The following is a 24,967-nucleotide window of genomic DNA, read 5'->3' as shown; positions in this document are numbered from 1 at the left end:
CGGCGGATTGTGCCTTTATCGCTTCACCTGGGGTGCTGGTTCAGTGGCGCTACTGTCCACCACACTAATTGCGTTTCATAAGACGATACATACAAACGCTGTAATTATCTGGCCATCTGTCTAACACTAATGCATACATCGTTACCCCACCAAGCAATCAGAGCTTATTTTTTTCTGATACAGCGTCAGAATGTCTTTCAGGATTTTGTGTTTTAACTTGTATGTGAAATGTGTGATCGCCACGATTTCTGTCACATTCTCCCCCTTGTTTTTTCGTGTCGAGTTGTTGGCAAATCTGTGCACATGATTTCCTGTCGCTGTGATACTCCGAAGTGGCTAATGATCTCGCTTAAGGGCATTGATTCCTTTCTTTTTTTCGGTGGTTTTAGGAAATGGAAAGGTCTCACATGAATCATTCACCTTTGAGAAACCACTGAATATAACAGATCAACTTCTTTACATGAAACGGTAACCGTATAAGAGCTTTATATTTGGTTTGCGTTTAAAGGTGTCTACTTGCCAGGTAGATTGTGTCCGGTTTGAGAACTTGTCTAGCTTCAGGACCAAATTTCCACTTGATTTTCAGGATAACAACACCTGAATACCAGTAACAAGCAATATGCCACAAATGGAAATTTGGTTGGTAATCCTGTTTTTATTAAGGAAGAAATGTCATGCTAAGCAAATTTGTTTGCTTAGCAGCTCTGTGAAATTGGGCCCAGAAGAGCTACAATGTATGATAGCTACAATGTATAATGGGTATCTAAACAGCTCTGATGACGGGTAACTCACCAGCCAAATAAATAAGCATGAACACATTTTGACATTCATGACCTTAATCAGTGTCATAACCACACATCTTCATTTGGGGGGGTCTACCTCATGCTGTTGTTTCATCCTGCTTTACATTAAAGGAACACGTTGCCTTGGATCGGTCGAGTTGGTCTTTGAGAAGAGTTGTAACCGTTTGTTATTAAATGCATATGGGTAGAAATATGTTTTCAAAGTAGAGTAAAATGATCCACACAAACATGCCTCGAAATTACACGGTTTTCCTTTTACCTTGTCGACTAACACGGTCGCCGTTTATGGGAGTCAATATTTTGACTCCCATAAATGGCCGACTGTGTTAGTTCGCAAAGTAACAGAAAAAACACGGAATTTCGAGGCAAATATGCGTGAATCATTGTGTTCTACTTTTAAAACATCTTTCCAACCATATGCATTTCATAACAAACGCTAACAAACGCTCTTTATAGACCAAATCGTCCGATCCAAGGCAACGTTTTCCTTTAAACCACAATTCAATCAAATGGTTCACTCACTGCCCCCCCCCCCCCCACCCATTGCTGTTATGGGCTTCTTACATCCTAAGCGATCAAGGATGAGAAGAATCAAGGAACTCCTCTACCTCAGCTCTTACAGCTGTCTTAATACAAACTCTTAAGAAGACGATTCCGTACCCGACTGTACTCTCCACCCACATAGAGAGGCCCTTAACTTTGAAAAGTGAGACGCCCTTGGACTCATGTGTAGTGTTGACATTCTCTCGGGTTCGCTCGTGAATTTTTTCAGAGTCTATTTTTTTTCTTCTTTTTCGTCTTTCCTTGTGAGTCTCTGAGAGTAGTGTAGCACACAGTATCGCTTACCCCCTGAGCACGGGATGATGGTTAAAAGCTCCCTGTAGGCTCATCCCATCCCAGTGGTAAGCTCTTTTTAACAGGGAGACCGTGAAACGCGTCGGTCCACCTGACGAGAAACTACGAGTTTGATCACGATCTTGCTAAATCGGAAAGTTTTCGGTTACGCGCTGGAGTGGGTTGTTGGTTTTCCGCAAAAACAGGGACCCACCCCGGGTTAAATGCGCGGGTTGGATAAAAGCGGTTGCTTTTGAAATTGGTCAGCTGCCACGTGGATTGGGTTACCCTCGAACGAGGTGTAATGACCGATAGCAGGCTACTTCACGTCAATTGTCTCGTGGCAAAATAGTACTTCATGATTTTGACACAGATTTCTTTGATGTTTACGATCATTTGGGGATTTTAAAGTGTTATTTAAGTTTTGTATACGAAGGGAAAGTGAGAATATATTCGTGGAGGTAGAAATCGTAGGTTGAATAGTAATAAAGAGAAAGGGTAAATTGAATCGTATGCTTAGAATCATAAGGTCCTCCGTGCAATTTGTATTAACTTTTGTCCAACAACTCTTATCATTTACAGTTATTAATATCTTTGTTTCATGGTTCAGTTATTGATTCAGATGAAACATCCTCACGTTCTCACTTCGAAACAATCGCTTCTAATTCGTAAAGATGGTTTTAGTACCCGAGTTGAAGGCTGTGCTATATCCATAAAATAACTTCTATATTGACAACATGCACCTCGCGTGATGACACCGAGAGGTCATCGCGGGGTCACGCATTTTGCTGCTTTAATTTGCGAGACTTGAAAATAAACGCGGGATGCGCAGCTGGGTATCCTAGACCCATGCTGGGTGCACGTGTGGGAGCTAGAGCAAGATAGTGGTCATTATTTTCTGGTAAGAAGAGTCAGAAGAGGTTGAACATTGCTTTACTGTCTAACAATGCCAATGTTTTCTAACGTATTATGACAAAATACATCCAGTCTAGATGGATTTATCGTCAAGAAGGACGACCAAACTTTAGTTTGTGATCTTTGTTGTCGTTTGTGTTATAAAGTATCGTGACTTTGTGGACATTTCGGAATGTGACATTTTCATATTTTTTTCCTGTTTGTGCAAGCTAGAAATCATACCCAAAATGATGACAGTATTAAGTTAGTTTTGTATTGGACATTTGTCATTCACATAGGTTTGTACAGTGAATATCTAATTTCTAAAAATAAACATTGAAATTCGCTGTACAAGCTTATGTGGATATCCAACGACCAAAATGAAAATATAAAAACTGGTCATCCCAAAATGGGACCTGACTATGCACCATTCGACCTTAATTTGATTGGCTTGATTTGGATGGATGTGAGCAAGACAGAAAAAAAGAAAGATGGCTGCACTTAATAAGTGTAACAATCCTTCAAAGTATTTCATTGGCTGGTTTTAGTGGTATCCTTGAAAAGTGACCTATTGTGTTGAAGGAAAGTATAAGAACAGAAAGGAAGCAGCTGTGTCAATGTCGTGGGCGGCTTACCACAGAATTCTGCGATTTAAGGGGCATACAGATTCACGCGCTTTGCAGGGCCCCATAAGTACACATTTTTGTTTTGAGTACAGCCATGAAATACGACCCTCTGACCTGAACAGGAATTTGAAATGAACAGGACATGAAAGATCAAACAACATTTGTATATCTCCTTTTTGTTGAGATGACAATACATTGGGTTCATTGGTCCAACCAATTAAATTTATCGACTTTTCTCACTGGTTCTATTTTCGCCTTTTTGGTATTTGGTGTTGAGAAGTTTTCAAATTCCTTTTTCGAGGCGACTTTGGAGTCAGAGCAAGGTCCAAACCGATGATGGTTCTCTAAAAACATCTGTCATGGCTGGAGTGTTTACCTTCTTCTGGTTGAGTTTCATGGGTAAGAATATCCAAGTTCCTTGCTGCGTCCTTTTAATGGTTTCCTAAAAGCTTTTCCCTTGACCCTTATAACCGAGTGTACTGACCGTACAATTATAGCAGGACTCATGACAGTCGAGTTGAACCACACCGTAAGGAAAGCCCTCAACTCAGCGGTCAATTAAAGGTCGTCTTCCCCCATCAATTCAAAGTCGCCCCTCGGCCATTCCGAGGTAACTTTATTTTTCTTTTTTGGAAAGCTAAACCTCAAATCATCATTCGATCGTTCATAAATTGACCATTGGACAAACCAAAGTCATCCATCTACCAATGAAGAGGTCGCCTTTCGAATGTACTTAGTTAATAATCCAATCAAAAGTTGCCGTTCGACCGACCAAAGCTATCAACCAATTAGATTACTTGCTCAGCAGGAATGAAATCTTGCCTTCACCCGAAATCACCGACCTTCGATCAAACTAGTGTCACTCATTGGACAAATCAAAGTTATCCATCTACCAATGAAAAGGTCGCCCTTGTATACAAAAAAGTTAATAATCCAATCAAAAGCTGCCATTCGACCAACCAACGCTATCGACCAATCAGCTATCTTGAACAGCAGGAATGAAAACTTGCCTTCATTGGAAGTCATCGACCTTTAATCAAATAAGTGTCACTCATTGACCAAACAGAAACAATCACTTATTCCTAAGTTGCCTTTTTGGCGGTTGATTCGCAAGAAAAAGAAGTGAACGTGACGTTGTATACGTTAAAGCGTAACTCCACTGAAGTTACCCCTTGTCCCTAAATACAAAAAAACATTCAGTTATCTTGTCAAAAGATAACAAAGCCCCGGGCTATTTTAAGAGAACTTCTATATAGAGTTTCTAATTACACCTTTTCAATAGGTATAGCTAACACTCTTGTTGTACTAACTCCTCTCAAGTTCCCATCATGGCAGTAACTTATCTCAGAGAATGGCATCAACGCACTAACTAACTTATCCCAGACAAAACTTTCTGTCTTCATTCGTGGATTACGGTACCCTCTAATAATTTGATCCATACTAAGTAACCATCAGAACCTTATCTCAGATAAAACTTATTCTTCATTCTTGTGTGAATGTATACCGTCTATATTTTGAACGATTCCAAGTCATAGAGTGACAAATTTCAGTGATACCGTACTATAAGCAAACCCGAATAAAAAGGGAAAGATGAACAACAAATGCATGTTCGTAGAGGAAGGTACCATCTTGACAGTAACTTCAGATAAACCTGTTATTTATTCGAACCGTCTCGAACGATACATGGCCAAAGAGTGGCTGATTTTCAGGACTACTGACTATACACAACCCCTAATAAAATGGAGAAGGGAAACAACAACTGCATGTTCGTAGAGAAAGTTACGCAGTACCTTATCTGATATAAAACTTATTCTTCCTTGGTAGATTAATGTAACGATATGTAATTAGAACTATTAGGTCAAATAGTGGCATAAATGCCAAAAAGTGACAGAATTAAGGGCTACTGTACTATACACAACCCCTAATAAAGGGGAGATTGTAAACAACAAATTAATGTTCGTTGAGACCACTCCATCATGACAGTAACTGATATCATATAAAAACTTGTTCTTTCTTCGTACCGTCTTGAACGATACATGATGATAGAGTGGTCGATTTCAAGGCTACTGTACTATGCACAACCCCTAATAAAAGGGAGAATGTAAACAACAAATGCATGTTCCTAGATGAAGGTACCATAATGACAGTAACTTATCCCAAGTAAAACTTACTCTTCCTTGAGACGATTACACCGTCTATATTTTGAATTTTACGAGTTCAAAGAGTGGCAATGCCAAATAGTGACACATTTTAGGGCTACTGTACTACTCAACCCCTCATAAAAGGGAGAATGTAAACAACAAATGCATGTTCGGAGAGACCGCTCCATTATCCTACAGAATCCAACCCTAATCCGTTCATCAATCTGACCATCCTCCCCTAACGATAATCCTTACTTACGATGATCAAGCACGTATCACGGATACAACTTGACCAAGTAATGGATAGGGATAGGGGAGATTGATTCAACTTTCTGCTCTGACTGTACATACTGTTGCAATTTTGGGGAACCTCACTGCCTATAAACGCACCTTTTATAATTGACGTCATAAATTAGCCTTTGGAAGGTTGCACTGATGGGGTCAAACAAAAAGGAGGTCTAGCTATTCAAATGAGATGGAGAGGCACATTTTAAATAGCCAAGATGCTCCATGTCACATCCGTCTTACATCACTTATTCTTGTCTATTTTTTGTCATAGGAACTTTTAGTACTTTAATATAGTCTTTCGAATTAGTATAGCTCCGCAGTACAGTTGTCTACCATGCTAGCGAGACACGTCTTCTATTGTCTTGTGAGTTGGACTTCGACTATACTTTCAGAGTTTGCTGGTTTAAAGTATAAGAGACCATTCAAAAAAAAATGTCGTGGATTTGCATTACTTTGAGTTATTCATTTGGTTATTGGAAGCCTGTCGTCTAGGAAAAATTGTAAATTATAAAGGTTTAAATCAGTGTTCACTCTCTAGATGTGTTATTGTCGTCATCATTATACAGTAAGATCATTGCAGAATAAGATAGAGTTGTTAAACTGAACTGACAGCGAAACTTGAACTAGCCAATTCTTCAGTATATTTATAGTCCACCCGAACACGGACCCAACCTATTACATGGAACACCCAAAGGGCATTACTGTATAACACGGCGGCCATTTTGAATTTCGACGCTCACGCAGTTCCATGAATTCGCTTGGGGGATTTAGGATGAATGGAATGAGTGATGGGGTTCCTAATCCAAGCTTGTGATGAGCACATCAGAAACGGAGAAGTATACTCTGGACAGCTTCCTTCAGATGAAAAGGATGCCGACAGATGTAGATCCCTACCCAAATAAGTTGTTGACAATCATTCACGGCTGGACTTGTTCCAAGAAGGATATAAAATAAGTGTCCCATTTTAAAAACAAAACAAAACAAACACTCGCGATGAAGTTACCTCAGCGGCAACTCCATTTCTTGTCTGCCCCGTGTACATTTGTTCCTGATTGATCACATAAAAAAAATATTCACAGAATAAAAACAAAATCAAATTATATACAGTGTCACTTCCGATTATTCACATTTAGTCTAACATACCATGTTTGAGATACAGCTGCCGCGTAGAGAAGCTATAGCGTTCAGACCTTTAACCTAACGACATTTAGATAGCACCAAGAGTGCACATCAGCCCCAACCAAAATAACGATTTGGGGGAATAAACGCCTCACAATGAAACCCCCTTGCTCAGATTGGCCTCATCTGAACCCTTTTAAAGCTTCTTGTCCCTTCACAGAAACACCTCCAGTAACTAAATATAGGCGGGTGGGTGAAATCTAACCCGCTTTGTGCAATGACATACTTCCCACTATTCAAGGGAAAATCAATAGTACTTTTCCCTGCAGATTCTTGTTGCGCAGTGAGTATTGACTGCTTGTGGAATATTAGGGTATCGTACATACGAGCAAACCACAATCCTGACGTACACATCTTCCTTTGTCTTGTTCTTTTAAGCACAAATTAAGTTCCCTTGGTGGTTAGGAGATTCCTTTTTTCGTATGTAAGGCGTAACTCGTGTACAAGTTTACAAAAGAGAAACTAGAATTAGCTGTTGCAATCTGTACCAACCAAAAGGACATAATGTTACCAATGCAAATAAAATAAAATTTCATAAAGCCTGTAAGCACAAAAATGTGCTTAGCATGAACTTTCTTTCTTGATAAAAACAGGATTACCAACCAGATTTCCATTTGTTGCAAATTGCTTGATACTGGTATTCAGCTCAGCTATTGTTTGCTTATCCTGAAAATCGCGTGGAAATTTGGTTGGTTATCCTGTTTTTAGCAAGGAAGAAATTTAATGCTCAGCAAATTTGTGTGCTTAGCAGCTCAATGAAACTGGGGCCCTGGTGTGTCGACCTAGTCTTGATCGAAGCGTTATAGGAGCAGATATTGTTATTTGCAAGATAAGTTTGACCAAAATCTTCTGTCGATTTTCCAGCTTCCCTCCCAATAAACCATCTTGTGTCATCACAAGCCCCAAAACAGTGCCATTAACCGAGGTCAATGAAGGCATATTATTGGCTATACCGTTGTTCACGTGTGCTCGTTTGACCTCGGAGATGGCGGTCGATTCAAGGATCAGTGTTACTCACTTTTAAAAGTTATAACTTGTTTTTGGGTGGCGTTTAACTTTTTTCTTTTAGTTTTCCTTTTTTTTTAACGAACAGCTTACTGTGTAAAATTTGAAGAGATTTTATAAACTAAAATGGGTTCTCCTGGAGATGCGCAGATTGGCCATTTTAATCGTTAAGACCACAAAAGCTCTTTTCGGAGCCAACACTCCTCCCCAAAGACACCTACACACGGTTGTAAATTTGCTAATTATATAATTCATTTTATCCTAACCATGCAAAGCTTCAAACAGCACTTAAATGTATTTAAATGTACAACGATTGCATTATCTTTGTAACGGTATGTGTAGGTTACAAAGCTGATTCTTCGATTCATAAGTTGTGAATTAAAAATACTTATTGAATCACAGAGAGTAAATCATAGAGAGTGTAAAATATCAAACCACAGTTTTGTTTATAACTTGTACAACACTCAAGTTCGGATAGAAATAGCGACTCGCACCATACGCAGAAAAAAAACAACTCTAGTACCCTGTATCACTCTTTAGTCTGGTGTCACATGCACCTGCTGATGAAGTAATACATCACCCGATATACCATTTACAAATTTATAATGTTGGCCATCAAATATGGACAAGTGTTACCAGACACCAGCAGTCTTAGTCTGGTGGCCATGTTAGTAACGGTGTCGATGATATCAACATACCATCCATCCAGACCAGTGGCCCCTATATTGGAGCGTAGTTATCACGCACATGGAAGTAGTTGACATTTTTAAAGTTTCATCACGTCTGGGGTCAACTTTATAAAACTGTTAAACATACACACACACCATCACACTCTGTTGTTGGCTGACTGTGACAAGTCAGCTGTGCCGCGCCAGTGCCAGATGTTATATGGGGAGGTTTTGTTCTGGGATAGTTTCTTGCATCTTGAAATGCAGAAACAGTTACACCGTAGTCTCTTGTAGAAATTGATATTGAGCCAATGACACTCAGGATACTGTTGCTTGACTTAGTTTCTAGTTTTCCTAGAAGAAACGGTTCCCGGCTAAAACGACGCCACCTGGGGCCAAGTTCATAGAGCATAACACAGGCAGCAAAGCAGTACAAAGCCTGCTTACCCGAATAAGGTTACAAGCAAAACCTTTATGTCACACGTAACATCTGTGTACGGTATCCTACTCAGTTTTGCTTAGCAGATAGTTGTTAAAGTCAAATTGAATTTCAAATTCACGTTATACAAAACGGGAAATTCTTATTACAACAATAAATTAGGAATACATCACACTTACAAAGGCATGGTTATGTACTTAAATTGCTCCAGGGGAACCATTTCAGAGCATACACATATACATACAGCCTTATCCACAAACACTCTAATGAATAAAAGAAAGGACACTAACAGTAAACAATGTTTTGTGTTTTCAAGCACAAAATATGTGAAAAGTGGCCCACGGGTGAACACGCCATGTGAGTGGCTCCCTTTATATATTATTTTAGCAGCTATATAGGTGTTGAGCATAGAAACCCATGAAACCAATTATAACAGTAGCTTTTAGACGTAAAGGTTACCAGTCTCATACATATATGATAACTAATACCATTTACATAGTCAGATATATCTCAAAACGTCTGGTGCTCATTTCATTCACTTGCACCTGTTGTTATAAATCATGATATTATTATGATTTATTTGCCATTACAAATAGGAATATAGCTCGGTGAAAATAGTTATGTTTTCCTCGTGGCTCGGTGGACTTTCAAAAGATTATAGGGGGAGAAAAAACTTGCGGTTAAAGCTCGGTGGAAAATATTTGTTTATTTATAATTCAGTGAGAGCATTTATTTGTTTGTAGGTTTATTTTATTGGTTTGACTTTCAAGGGATTAAGGGAAGACTTTGCGAGGAATGTTTATGATTGTTTATTAGTTTGGCTATCAAAATTTTTATGTTTAGCAATAAGCTTTATTGTGTTGGCGTATTATTGGGTTGTAATTGATCCAGTCTATAGACTCTACTCTGTCCATCCACACAAAGAGTAAGTTATTGCTTCCTGTTCATTCTAAAAATGGTTCACTTCGTAAATAATTAACTTTGCTTATCATATAAATAACTATATACTTTTTCATAAAAGAAAATAACTTCGTGAATAATGAATTATCCATATAATATATTTAACATGTTTGAATTCCTTTGAAGAAGGTCTAATTTGGATCAAAAGCTGAGGCCATCTCCCCTACAACGTTTTTTTTTAAAACAATTACTTGAAAACTAATGCGTTGATGACGTAATGAAGTAGTCCGACCTGAACATGAATTAGAGTAACCTAGATGTCAAATGGAAAATATGTTCAGTAAATGTAAAATTTCGTTGCAATAGTTGTTGCATCGTAAGAAAATCAACCTGATTTTTAACACATTACAAAACCTCTAATCTCATTTAAAAGATGACGAAAAAGCCAAAACTGACATATATTTTCCTACCGCAAACAATTGTGTATTAGTTTTCTCTTTAATACCTGTATAGGTAAGTTATTTATAGTTATAAATTTTGAATCTTGCCAACCGAGTCAGATAGATTTAATCAGACTGAAAATGTATTAATTTACTGTAGTCAAAATAGGGTTAACGTCCTGGGAAGGCGTTCAGGTTTCCCTAATTCAATCAATTCAATTAACCATTCACAATCCAATTATTTATTTATTTAATCATCAAAACAATTTTTGCATCTCTCGCAAGTATCATAATGTAATTGAGCTTTTCTTATAAGGTATGCATTAATTTTTTCAAATTCCTAAATGGGATTTCCAATGTTTTTATTGGTGTGGGAGTCACTGCGAAAAAAAACACAAAAAAAACGCTAAATCATGCGACGAAGTGGGTGACAAACAAACACACCAATAACAACATTGGAAATCCAATTTATGAATTTGATAAACAAACGTTCCCCATAAAAACGTAAATTACATTATGACTTTGTTACATGATTCACGATGACAGGTCAAATTTCTTTAGCGGGAAAAACCGGCGGGAAAAATTGCTATTTTTGTAACTATCGATCCGAGGTTTATATAGATGCACTGCCTGCATATCAAGTTGCATAATTTAATTAAATTCTAGGTCGTAATTCTTTTGACAATTGTGAGTTTTGTTCCGGGATGGCTGGTGCTACTGTGATCTGATCACTTTACAAAGAAAAATTCGCCTTCTTGTTTTTTCCCCTCTTTCTTATTTTCTTCATAATATTACTCATGAGCCATTGATTAGGGCAGACAAGAAGGGCTTTGGTTCTTTATTCATTTTCATCTTTTCGTATAGGCCTATATTTTTATGTTTTATTGTTGTGTTAATATCATTTTAATAATCACATTTTAAGTTTACTTATTTTTATTTATTTATTTATTTATTTTTATTCTACGGACAATACAATAACAACAAACACGGGTCGTCCAGGGAAGGGCAAAGGCAATACAAATGTCATCAAAAAAGGATGTGCCCTTCCAGACCTAGCTCATAAAAAGGTAAACATGTTTATACTATACATTACACACTCTAAAACTGTAGTGAAATTTTAAACAAAGTTTTCACGCCTTAATGTCTTTCTTTAAGATTCCCTGGCTACACGTAGACTGTGATTAATCATTAAGAAACGCAATAATCGCGTGATATGAAGTGGAACTAATAAATCTTGCAAATTAACAATTAAAACGGAATCCCATATTAAAATGTCTAACTATCATATCATCGCACGCAACTTATTAAAAGAAGCTGACCACTATTAATTACCACTTATTTGCATTTGTAATACCATACAAAAAGTACTGACCGTGGGGAGAAAACATACACACAAACACGCAATGTCCACACAAACCAAATCAATTTATAGTCAAATTAATTAGGATTGAATCAAGTCAAGTGTTTTTTTACATTGTGGAGTGATCCATGTCATTGCCTGATTGGTGTTCTTGATTGGAGTGTCCCGACCATGAACGAGAGACTGGTGAATATATCACGGTCCAGTCACCCAGAGGTGACTGCCCTCAACACCAGGTTCCTGGAGACCAGAGGGATTGAAAGGAGATGGTCAGTTAGGTTGAGGTCATCTTCTGTCTGGGGAGTATTAACGGTCTCTCTTTGATCATCGAGGGATGACTGCCAGTAACACTTGGTTCCTGAAGTCCAGAGGATGGATGGATGACCAGTCTCAGTGGAGATGGTCTATTGGGTTGAAGTCATCCTCTTGTCTTGAGAGTATTAACGGTCTCTCTTTGGTCATCAAGGGTTGACTGCCAGTAACACCTGGTTCCTAAAGTCCGGAGGGCCCGGGATGGATGGATGAAAGATCTCAGTGGAGATGGTCAGTTAGGTTGAAGTCATCCCCTTGTCTGGGGAATATTAACCGTCCCTTTTTGATCATCGAGGGATGACTGTCGGTGACACGAGGCTCCTAAAAGTCCAGAGGGATGGATAGATGACCAGTCTCAGTGGAGATGGTCAGTTAGGGTGAGGTCACCCCTTGTCTTGAGAGTATTAACGGTCTCTCTTTGGTCATCAAGGTAGCACCAGGAACAACATTGCTATTGTTGGCAAAACTAAATGGAATTCTCAAGTTCTTTGAAGAAAACTGTGCACCAACTTGATTAATTAGCTTCCGAGTAAAACAAAATAAAAGAAACAAAATTGAAGCATCTTTATGCATGTTGAAGAAGTTTCAAAAAGAGACTTTAGGGGTGGGGTATGAAATTTAAATTGGACCTATCCCAATAGAGACTACGTGTACCTCAAAGAAAGTATTTTTTAAACAAAATTGTATCAATGCTGTCTCTTTGAGACATACCGTGACATTCAGTTGGATCTATGTGGGCATTCCTAACCTCTCCAATGTGATTTACAGTCGTTTGCATTTAACAACATAACCAATAATGCGCGTGTGTTTGTGCCGTTATTGAAGGTAGTCTAGAGTCTTCGTTGAAATGTGAGCGTTTTTCTTCAGGAATTTTCGTTTTTGGTTTTAATGGTGAGTGCTAATAACATGGCTCTAGAAAAAGTCACTCAAGGTTAGGGTTACAAAGGAGGAAAGAGGGCAAAAGAAAAGAAAATCAAGAAGTAGAAATATTGCTTAGAGTATATTTATATTTCGTCGTAATGAGGTTATTCTCTGACGTCATCAATAAAACATTTAGTTTATATTATTCTCTACATCCATTCAGAGTAGGTTTAATGTTTGTTTATTGAAGTTAGACATTTTATTTAATTCTTAATTTATTTCTAACTGGTCTAAGTATAGCTGTGCAGGTTCAAAATGTTTGTGCTTCCCACTGTGTAAATGTTTACTTCAAAATGAATACTAAAAATGCATTTTTTTTTTTCTTGTGGTGAAACTATATATAAAGACAGCACTCCCACTGTCTTAAATTTATGATCAAGACGGTCCTCATTCCAATAATCAACACAGGAAACAGTAACGAACATTAATTAGACAATTTACTTTATAATTGTCAACAACAAAAAACAGTCTTTAAAGGGAAGGTACACGTTTGGTAATTACTCAAAACAAATATTAACTTAAAAACTGACTTGGTAACGAGCATTGGAGAGCTGTTGATAGGATAAAACATTGTGAGAAACGGCTCCCTCTGAAGTAGCATGGATTTTGAGAAAGAGGTAATTTCTCACTAAAATAATAAAAGACTTCTAGCCTGAAGTCTTTTATTCTGAAAGCACACAAACTCGTCCAACAAGGGTGTTTTTTCTTTCATCATTTTCTCGCAACTTCGATGACCAATTTAGCTCAAATTTTCACAGGCTTGTTATTTTATGCTTATGTTGGGATACACCACGTGAGAAGACTGGTCTTTGACAATTACCAAACGTGTACCTTCCCTTTAATATGGTTCATTTCCATCCTCCACGCCTCGTTAAACTTAATATGTCGCTATAAATAGTACTTATACGAAGCCCATCTTGATGGAGAGTCAAGCTGTTAATTAAATGTACCGGTTGCAGGGCAGCAATGCTTTGGTTGTATTTCATGCTGTTTACTCCAATCCCCCGTTAGCTGTTTTCATTATTATTATTATTATTATTACGCTATAGACACCCATCTCTGCTGCACAGAAATTCATTACTTTGGCCCGAGGTCTAGTACCTTGACTCCTTTTGTCAATGACGCTGGAAAAGACTGCGTAAGTTGTCCGGTAAATAAACCGGAGAATCGTGTAGGTTTGAGAAGGAAAAACATCTTTCCAGACGATTGTGTGAAAAACAACATGACCTGGGAAAAGAGTGTATCCTTTCATTTGTCTTGTTCTTAAAGGGGGGTACCTTTTGTTGTGTTCTTACGTCGTCAATATAGGTTATAACAGACAAGGAAACGGGTGTAACGTTGCGCCAATACTCGGGTTCTATTCACGTGGTTAAAAACAAGCAAAACAACAGAGCTCTCGTACAACGAGATCTCGCGTGAAGCAATGACATAATTTTCTATAAATAGATCACTGAGTCTGCATACACTACACATTGGTAATTACTTCAAAAATAAATGACCGTACAAGCTTACATGGTAAGAATGTGTAGCATTTTGAGAGACAGTCTGAGAACAGTTTCATGCAGACAAATTTCTCAGATGTGTATTCAAGAGTTTCGGCGATATCTCAAAAAAACTGCCACTTTTTGCAATGAAAACATTACAATTTTTGTATGTATCTACACCCATATGTATAGGATTAAACCAATTGCACGGTTCTAAAAACCAAATGTTTACCACACCTTTAAAGCAATCACACAACATCGGTAAACAGTATTTTCCAAAGGCCCACACTTCGTGTATCACACCTTATATATAAAATAACAAACCTGGGAAAATTTAGGCTCAATCAGTCATCGGAGTCGGGACAAAATAACGGGAAAACCCACCCTTGTTTCCGCACGTTTCGACGTTTCTCGATGTCGAGAACTTATAATTATGTTAATGCTTTCTCAAAAATTAAAGCATTTCATGGAATAATATTTCAAGGGAAGTCTTTCAACATTACCTCCTGTAAACCCTGTAAGTTATTTGTAAATCTGTGAACTTTTAATTTTTGTTCTGTTCAGAAAGTATCCAATGGCTTTGAAAGGACACTTCAGCCTCAAAGTAAATTAGTTATATATTAATTAAATATTGACCGTACAGAGTTGTGACTTCCCAATATTCTTAAACAGTTTAACCAACTTTTAGAAAGATCACCTTTAGGTCCTACTGTTTAATCCACTTATAGAACTATAATACATTTGTTGTTTAATCTAATTGAATAATGGCACGTCGTTGAGTGAAATATTACAGCATTCATGACGTCAATCCATACAAACATTTCATTCAAAGTGTTACGTCACATGAATTTTAATCCAAACGCCAAAATGTTTACCGCGATCAATGACGCAATCACCCCACACCAAATTGTTACGGCGCTATTAACTTTTCTACAAATTGTATACATTTTTTCATGATGAGGAAACTAATTTGTATGGGAGGGACCCAATAACCCAAACTGACTTCATATTGGTAGATGGCGCCTCGTTGTCGCGTGGCGTTTCATTAGTTTGATTTAATGGGACACCCCAAGAAAAACAGATGTAGAAATGTTCACCTCAAAATGAGCTGGCTGTACACATTCGCACTAATGTTTGATTGGAAAGATATCGCGTAGATGTTACAGCGAACCAAACCTCGCAGACGACAACGCTCATTTTATTCACATTTTTTTTACGCGGGAAAAAGTAAATAGCCCAATCGCCATAACACACAAGGGAGGAATGTCCCGCGCTCAGCCCCTGTGGTATAAGTGTTTATTGTAACAAGTCATCTCGAAAATTAATACACGAAGCAATATTCTGAGTACACGCTGTATTGGAATGACCGGAGGCAGGGGGTTTCTTTATTCTTATCGAGACTGTGAAATCTTACTTTTTTTCTGATGGGGGACCAAATTTTCTAACCCCTGAAGGGTTTGTGCTGGTGCCGAAAAGAGTGGACGTGACGTCACACACCACTTAGAAATAAATATCGTTGCAATAAAGCCTTGCTGCGTGTTTTTCCCCGTTGCGTTTAAGATTCAGACTTGAACTGTAGTTGTTATGAAGCACGTGCTGTTGTGTTAGGGTTCGAATTTATAACAGCAGTTTAAGAACAACTATATATGTAAATTCGTCGTACTTTTTCAACAAACACAGAATGTCTTTGGACATAGCGAAAGATGCTTGTTCTGACTGGAGCATCAAATCTGTAAATCAATTTCATTTGTCTTGATTACAATAACTGTTGATTATGGTAGTTCTCATCTATGCTTTGTCTTTAAGTCAACCACACGCCCCTTAGCGTGGCGTGATTGTCAAAAACTGCCGACATCAAAACGTGACAAACGATCCCCCTTCTCGTCTAAATGGGATTGGAGACAGCTCCATCATCAGCTGAGGATGTCAGTTAGATCTCAAAGCACGTATTAATTAAACTTCAGTTTCTAAACCATCCCATTACTGACACCCCCCCCCCCACCCCCATCGACGAGGTTTCGGTCCCCGGACCATCTGCCTCTGTCCCAGGCCGGTGAAACGACTTTAAACCCCCGGTATGAGCTACCCCGTCACCTGCCGACGGTCCCACATGACGGCTAGCAGGTGCAAGTTTTTTTTTTATGTATGTCGGCCTTTGAGAATTCCAAACTTGCAAATAAACACACTGGGGTTTGAATTCGTGTAGATGCAATTGGAGCATCCGTATGGCCCAGGTGCGCACTTTACAAGTTTGTTCTCCCAGTTTCAGCAAAGTGCATTTGTATACCAAAGGGAGTTTCATGGTATCGCCGCGCCACTGCGCGTCAAGATAGACAGTTTGTGTTGGTGTTACTTGGGTGTGAGAGCGGAGTGGTGACGTCATATTGTCAACCTTTTTAGTGGAGTTTGTCTTTCGGGTAAATCGGGTCAATGTCTAGAGTGGTCAATCCCCTACCATACCACCTCGTCCCCGTTTCACTCGCCCTTGTTTTAGAATGTATGTGTTAGATTAGCTAAATCAGCACAACTTGACAACACCATCCCACACGATTATCATTATATTGTTTACATCTGTTCTGTAATCACTTAGGTAATTCAGTCCATCTTCAAAATAGTACACCCATCTTGCAGTTATTTATTATCAAGTTATGACCAAAACCCAGGGCTGGTGAGAAAAACTGCTGCTTTTTCTGAATAATGAACCCACGTTGTTATCAGTAACTTGTTATTTCGCATTCTAAAAAAACACCGTACCAACTATTTTGATAGGAACTTGAAGCTTTTAAAGCGCGGGTTTGATGCACATTATTAACGTAGTATTTCATTCATACGCACTTCAACAGCTTGGTGTGGTATCCTCTATCCATACAATTGAATATTTGATACATTTTTATCTGCTGAACAGAGAAGAGCGAAACTTGACTTGACTCTATCTCCCTACGTGCTATCGACTACCACTTTAAGGCTCTCGTATACTGATTCCAAAGATATCAATGTCGTGAATATTTTCCACCTCGGAATAAGAAAGTCCTCTAAAGACAACATCTTTCTGATTGGAGGGGCTTGCAAATTGCTTATACAGGGTCAGCGTTATGTACCAAACCACTGGCCCGGGGCACAAGTTCAAATCATTGTTCAGTTCTGCAGGCATGGCATTTCGGTGACCCAATTTGAGTGTTTATCTTTTAATATTATTAGATCTTCGTATTGCGCGAGGTTATGAACCTGAAAAACTTGGCAAGCTTCTTCTTTCTGACTCGGAGGCTGATGTTCTACGAGTACAAACCCTTTCTGTTGTGGCGGTCAAAGACCTTTGTCAAATGAAGAGAGAAAAAAAGTTTACTCAAAACCTGCAGGAATTATTCTTCTATTTCTATCCCATCGATTGGCCTTTTCTCGGGAGAAATCAAAGCCTTGCTATAATTGGCTTACTTTCGCCCTGACGTCATATGTTTACGTTGGGTGTCCAATCACTTTTCGTTTTATGTGGAACGGTTAACTGGGGCTGTGAAGATTTCCATCACAGACCTTAATCCTGGGTCTCTGAAGATACCGAAACCGATTTGGTACCAAATAAGATTTTCTTTTTTTATCGGCGTGCCTTATGCGATTAAAAGAAAACCTCAAAGAGATTCTGGATCAACAACTATTGACACGAATTTCAATTTACCAGAATTGATATTTTTTGTTGTCGATGGTTTTGGTGGTTATTCTTTTATACAAGAAGCATCTGAGTAGTGTTGAATACTTTATAATTGATAATTAAATAATTTTCAAAAAAAATATTTACCAAGAGGGAAACACATAAAGAAGGCTAACACTGACTCGAGTTTTTTTGCCACGAGCTTTCTGTATATTTGTATCTGAATAATTTTAATCAACCAATCAATCAATTAATCGACCAGCGCCTTATTTCACAGAGCTGATGGTTAAGCACAAAAAATAGCTAAGCAGAACAACACTATGCCTACCAGGAAAAAGGGTTACCAGCCAAAATATAATGTCTCATGTATATAATCTTTTCCCTGCATTCTGCCTACTTGCCAAACACAATATTTTGAAGCACCATTTCTGTTTAAAGGACTTTATGAATTTTGACCCATAAGCCATATTTGAAGATGTACTGAATATCGAAAACTGATTTCAATAATCTTGCTTGACAATTTACTGCATGATCTTTAAAGGTGTGAAGCTGTACACATTTTGCAGTTCTTCATCGATTCAGAAATAACAACATCTGAGCTCATTAAAGCGAGTTGCCCTCTCCCCCAATCGTTTTCTCTCTAGAGTATTATCCCCCCGACCCCTTCACATTGTAAGAGGACTACGGCCTCCAGCGTTCCCTCCAACCAACAAAATCCTCAACTAAATTCCATCCCACGCCCGATGACTTGAACCTACACAAGAAGAAAAAAAAATGCCCCATCCATTATTCTTTGGCAGCCACAGATGGGGTCCCAAGTAACACACCGCGGTAATCACGATCATCTTCAGCGTTGTATCTAAGTCTTCTATCTTCCACAACAAAAAGTTTGAGGACGGCCCGGGGGCTCCTTAGTGGGTAGCTTTGGTGTCCTGGGAAGGAGTTTGAATTTCGCTGGTATCTAGTCAACGATCGTGCTAGGGTCGCTTGGGTAAAGATAAGAACCTCGTATCCTTACCCTCGCCCCCCCCCCCCCCCCCTCCCTCGCACACACAAACAAATCTCTGTGTTGCCGTCACTCTGTGGACATTCCCTTTGATATGTACACTTAAGGAAAAAGCATTCCTCAAAAAACACTGTGTGGACGTGTGTCAGTCCCTAGAGTGTCACAAGTCCCTACACTATGTGGACCTCTTTTGTTATCAGTACACTTCATTGTGTAGCTTACAAACACTCTCATCAAAGATACTGTATACCGTTTGAAACTGAAGACTACGTCAAAATGTACAAGAGTGGTTTTGCGTTGGATATAACAGATAATGATCCATCAATGAAATTCCATTTTAGACCAAATATGCAGAACTTAGACAATGTGTATTCTGTCTGTAAATTATATCAACATTAAAAATTTTACTTATTCTTAGTAAACAAGGCAATGTTTGGATTGTTTCCCTCAAAAACGTGAGAAAACAGCAAAAATTATATTTATTTTGTTGATCTAGACCGTGCTTGAAAACAACCTTTTATGTCACTTTTTGTCAAAAATAATTAATTTTAAAAAACATTACATCCTATTCAAACAATAACCCTGAAACCAAAAAAAGTTTAAGGTTTTTTTTACTTACTTACTTTATTTTGTTTTCTACACTTGATACATAGATAGAAAAAATAATGATATCGTGACTGTTCTCCAAGCCATGTCTGTCTTATTTCCACCGGGTTTTGTATTATTAGTTAAGTACCCAATACACACTCAGTGCATAACAAGCCTTTCACGAAGTCCTCGAATATTTTTTGGTAAAGATTAGAGTTACTTAAAAGACCGTATGGTTTGCTCGTTAAGGATTAGGCGTTGTGTATTTGCTCCAATTGCCAATATAATTTCCGTTAAATTTAAAAGCACGTGTGTGTGTGTTATTTTCTTGTGGCAGTTGCGTTATTGCCTTGACTCGTGTGATTGATGGATAATTCGATTAGTTACAAGCGATATGTTTCGCTATGATTATTGGTTTGATTGTCACTCCTTGTTGTAACATATGAGTATTTTTCTTCTCTGGGAGGAAATAGCTGAAGAGAGTCAGGACATTTGGACTTGGTGACTTGATGGCAATAGAATGTGCAAGTCTCGCGCCTATTCGAACATTGAGCGACCCCATTAAAGGAACACGTTGCCTTGGATCGGACGAGTTGGTCTATAAAAAGCGTTTGTAACCATTTTTTTTTAATAAAATGCATATGGTTGGCAAGGTGTTTTAAAAGTAGAATACAGTGATCCACACAAGTTTGCCTCGAAATTGCGTGGTTTTTCTTTTACTGTGCGAACTAACACGGTCGGCCATTTATGGGAGTCAAAAATTTGATTCCCATAAATGGCCGACCGTGTTAGTCGACGAGGTATAAAAGGAAAACCGTGCAATTTCGAGCCATGTTTGTGTGGATCATTGTATTCTATACTTTTACAACATCTTTCTACCCATCTGCATTTTATAAAAAACGGTTACAAACGCTTTTCAAATACCAACTCGGCCGATCCAAGGCAACGTGTTCCTTTAAAGTGTCTATTCACGCATTGAACCAATGCACATGGCACCAAAGTGATCCAAAAATGTGTTCGAATACGCGCGAGACTTCCAACAGTGACATGTGTTGATCTTTAAACGAAGAAAAGGATGGTGTAACAAACATCTCCATTTAAAATTTAAGTTCGAAAGTTGACTGATCATTAAGATCATACTAGAACCAGAGTGTGTAAACTCTCTCTCTGGAATGAAGTCATAGTCAAGAAAAATGTATCTGAAAACCCTAACCGTTGATTATAGGTTGTTACAGCCAATATTAAAGGACAATGTATTTTCACAATGGAAATGTGCATGGTTTTCACTTGTTGTCGAGTCCTGACTCACACAATGGACTGAGGACAAATTTTCACAGAGTTGTTATTTATTTATAGAGCATGAACACTGTCGGCGCTGTTTTGTCAGCACTACCATAATACATATACCCTTTAAAGCTGCGTTTGTGTATTGCATTCATTATTGCCTAGTTATTGATGTGTTGTTAAGCTCGTGTTAAGAATTACTGCATTAAAGCCCCTCTTTTGACCTACTTAACTGCAGGAGAGAGGACAGTCCAACAGTTTTAACTCACATTATGTATGCCTGCTTTGCACTTGACCCACATTCATTAATTTCAGACTACATTTTCATCAGTTGTCATATCAATAGTGTATAATGCAGTGTTTTGAAGAGATTTGTATCGGCAGAAAGTTGCGTGATGATGGTTTTCAGACCTAAAAGTGTGCACCATCGCCAAAATAGAGAACTGGTCGGCTATAGAATCCAATAATGAGTTAAACAATACTTATTTCATCAGTAAATATTGTCATATCATTGGTGTAATATAATACACTGTATTGAAGAGATTCGCATCTGCAGAAAGTTGCGTTGCGGTTTTCAGACCAGCCGGTGTGTCATATCAACGGTGTGGGCCTATACTTCTACACAGTGTTTGGAGGAGATTTGCATCTGCAGAAGGGTTCATTGAATTATGGCGGTTTAAGAACCACTCTTTAAAATAAGCATGCACAACCACCAAAATAGAGAACTGATCAGCTTTTTAACTCAAGAATTATTTAAACAAGAATATTAGCCTGGAAATACGAGCACAAAGTACCTATACATCACGGTATAATTGATGATATTTTGTTCCAAATGGGAGAAGAAACTATAACAAATTCAAGAATTTAACAGCCAAGTTTCAGAATTCAAGCCCCGTATTGGAGACTCTCCAGTCGGGCCAATGTTGAGGGAGAGGTCTGAGTACCTGAACCGTCTGGCATCTCACGACGGCGAGTAAATATGCAAGAGGCATCGATATGCGTGCTGGATAGCAAAGAAGGTATACACAGGAATGAGCGTCTCAGAGTAAATACAGGAAGGACTTCTTCTGTATTTGTTCTTTCTTTTGAGGATGCAGAGGTGAAGAAAGGTGTGGAAATTGTGGGTAAACAAGCCGACTTGGGCCGGTGTGATTTGCCCGAGATTAATGAAAGGGTGGTGATTACAGGTTACACACGCTGTAACCTGGATGATTGGTGTAACCCGATAGTATAGTCACACTCTATGTAGCTATTTCCTCAAGGCGTCCTGTCTACTTTTCGCTTCTTTTTATTTCCCGCGCCGTGCGGGTGAATTCCCGCCTTTTTTTGTTGCGTGATGGTGAGGGGCCGAATACTCTGAATACGCTAAGAATTAGACGAGTTAAGGGTCCGCCATACCACAAAACTGGGCTTCATGGCTTTATATGGTAAATAGCCACACCGTCTGGCCCGGGCCAAACTTCATTACGAATTCACTCTCAGCGCGTTACTACTATCTTTCCCACATTATTTGTATTTTAAGCTGGTGTGTTGTAAAATGATGCCACATGTCTCGTAAATGCAATTCCATAACAAATTAGGCAAGTCAGAGTGGACCCTTAAAAAGCGTTATTACGGTGCAAAGTGCATTGTGACACGTAGACGGTGATTTTGACGTGCGGCCATTTACAGTAATGCTGACAAAGAGAGTACACCGCTGCAGCCATCCAATGATATTTTAATAATAATCTTTATTATAGTAGCCGGCCACGCGATGGGCTATGAAGGTGAACGAGGTCTTAGGCTTTTACGTCGCGTGTGTAGTGAACCCTATCTTAATATACCCATCTGACATTCTACGACCTGTTATTTGACATCTTAAGGCACTGGACACCATTTGTAATTACTCAAAATAATTGTTAGCATAATGTGCTTGGTAGCGAGCATTTAGAGATATTGATATTATAACACATTGTGAGAAAAGGCTCCCTCGGAAGAAACGTAGTTTTTGGAAAAGAGGTAATTTCTCACTCAACTAATTAAAGACTGCAGCCGAAGCCTTTTATTGTGCATCTAAAAGCACACAAAGTAATGCAACAAGGGTGTTACTTGCATTATTCCTTTGCAACTCCAATGACTAATATTGAGCCAAACGTTTAACAGATTTGTTGTTTTATGCATATGTTGGGAATACACCAAGTGAGAAATACTGGTCTTTGACAAATTACCAAACGTGTCCAATGCCTGAACATCTTAACACCGCATTATTTTACCCAAACAGAGAAATCACTTTTTTCGTCTGTCTGTCAATGTACTACCCGTTCACCCAGAGCTACGTGCTTCACCGGCAATTGTCATGCCGAAAATATGACATAATTAACAGCGGACCAAACATGCTGTGCCTACCCTTGGGGCACGGGTGTATTTTCCAGCACCATCTATAAATTATACTATACGCTCTATGCGGTCACTGTATTGAATTGAAGAGTCCGAGCGTAATCCTACCGACTAACTACCCAAGGTACCTTCAATTTTTTTTTCAATTCAAGCTTACATTTTATTTATAGAGGAGTAATCAATAAACAAGGCTGTTTAAAAGACACTGGACACTATTGGTAATTGTCAAAGATCAGTCTTCTCACTTTGTGTATCTCAACATATGCATAATATAACAAACCTGTGAAAATTTGAGCTCAATTTCGAAACCTCAAATTCTAAATCTGAAAATTTGTGGAAATTGCTTCTCTCTCGAAAACTACGTTACTTCAGAGGGAGCCGTTTCTCACAATGTTGTATACTATCAACAGCTCCCCATTACTCGTTACCACCAAGTAAGGTTATATGCTAATAATTATTTTGAGTAATTACCAGTCGTGTCCACTGTCTTTAACAAGACAGAGAATATATAAATTAAGTATGGAGGCATCATCTAGAAGCCGAGGCTTGTGTTGAGATGCCCCAGGACAGACAAACATATCAAAACAGTAACAAGAAGATACGGGCAGGCAATTCGCACAGAGACAGAAAACCTTAGGATGATTGCAGGTAAACAGTCACCGACCTTTTGTCTATATGAGAAAGAACTGGTACATGTACATGCTATCATTTCATGTATGCATACATTATAGAAATTATAGCATTGTGTTATTAATTTAACAAAGTGGTATTAAATACAACATGATTATATGACCTACTTCTATGAAATATGACGAGGTCGTAGTGTGGATACACATGATATAGAGAGGTCATACTAAGGTACAGATATGACCTACCAGTATGAAGTGGTCATACTTTAGGTACATACCAGTATTGTTTCAAGAGGTCATGAAGTGGTCATACTTTAGGTACATACCAGTATTGTTTCAAGAGGTCATGAAGTGGTCATACTTTAGGTACATACCAGTATTATTTCAATAGGTCATGAAGTGGTCATACTTTAGGTACATACCAGTATTATTTCAAGAGGTCATGGTGGGGTACACTTTGGCCTAATAGTATGATATGAAGAGGTCATGGTGGGGTACACTTGATATAAAGAGGTCATACTTGGGTGCACATTATGAACTACTGGTATGATATGAGGAGGTCATAGTAGGGTTCACTAAATCTATTGATATGAATAGGTCACGGTGGGGTCATAGTATGGTACAAATGACCTCCTGGTATGAAATTAAGATATCATAGTCGGGTACACATAATATGAGGTCACAGTGGGTTGCACGGTGATGTCATAGTGGTGTACGCCACATACGACCTGCTGTAATGATATGAAGAAGTCACAGAGGGGTATGACCTCAAAGAGGTCAGTGTTTCTTATCCCTAGAACAGCTCAATACGAAGCGGATTCAAGAGGTACCACGCTGTGAAATGTGTAACCCTAATTGAGATAATTTAAACATAACAATGATGACACAATATTGTACAGTAGTCAGTGAGGGATTTAGTATTAGTCAATAATCAATGAGAGATATAGTAATTATCGATAACATCTATTCAATAACGTCAAATAACACTCGGTTGTGGCCCCGCCACACTGTAGGGAGTATGATATACCCCTTTTATTTTACCCTTGGAAAGACTTGAGATAATTTAAACACACGCGGATACAATATTGTACGAAAGAGGCAACCACAGTAGTCAATAATGGATGTTTTGTAATAGTCGATAATACCA

The 24,967-nt window shown here is 38.5% G+C and overlaps 1 protein-coding gene across 1 annotated transcript in view; it reads right to left on the bottom strand.

The window, feature by feature from the left end:
* Nucleotides 1-24,967, bottom strand: part of LOC117294011 (guanylate cyclase soluble subunit alpha-2-like) — a 74,466-nt gene that overhangs the window by 49,129 nt on the left and 370 nt on the right. The gene's annotated exons all lie outside the window — the stretch shown is intronic.

Source organism: Asterias rubens, chromosome 8 (genome assembly GCF_902459465.1).
Source record: "Asterias rubens chromosome 8, eAstRub1.3, whole genome shotgun sequence".
NCBI lineage: Eukaryota > Metazoa > Echinodermata > Asteroidea > Forcipulatida > Asteriidae > Asterias > Asterias rubens.
This window is presented reverse-complemented; position numbering and strand designations above follow the sequence as displayed.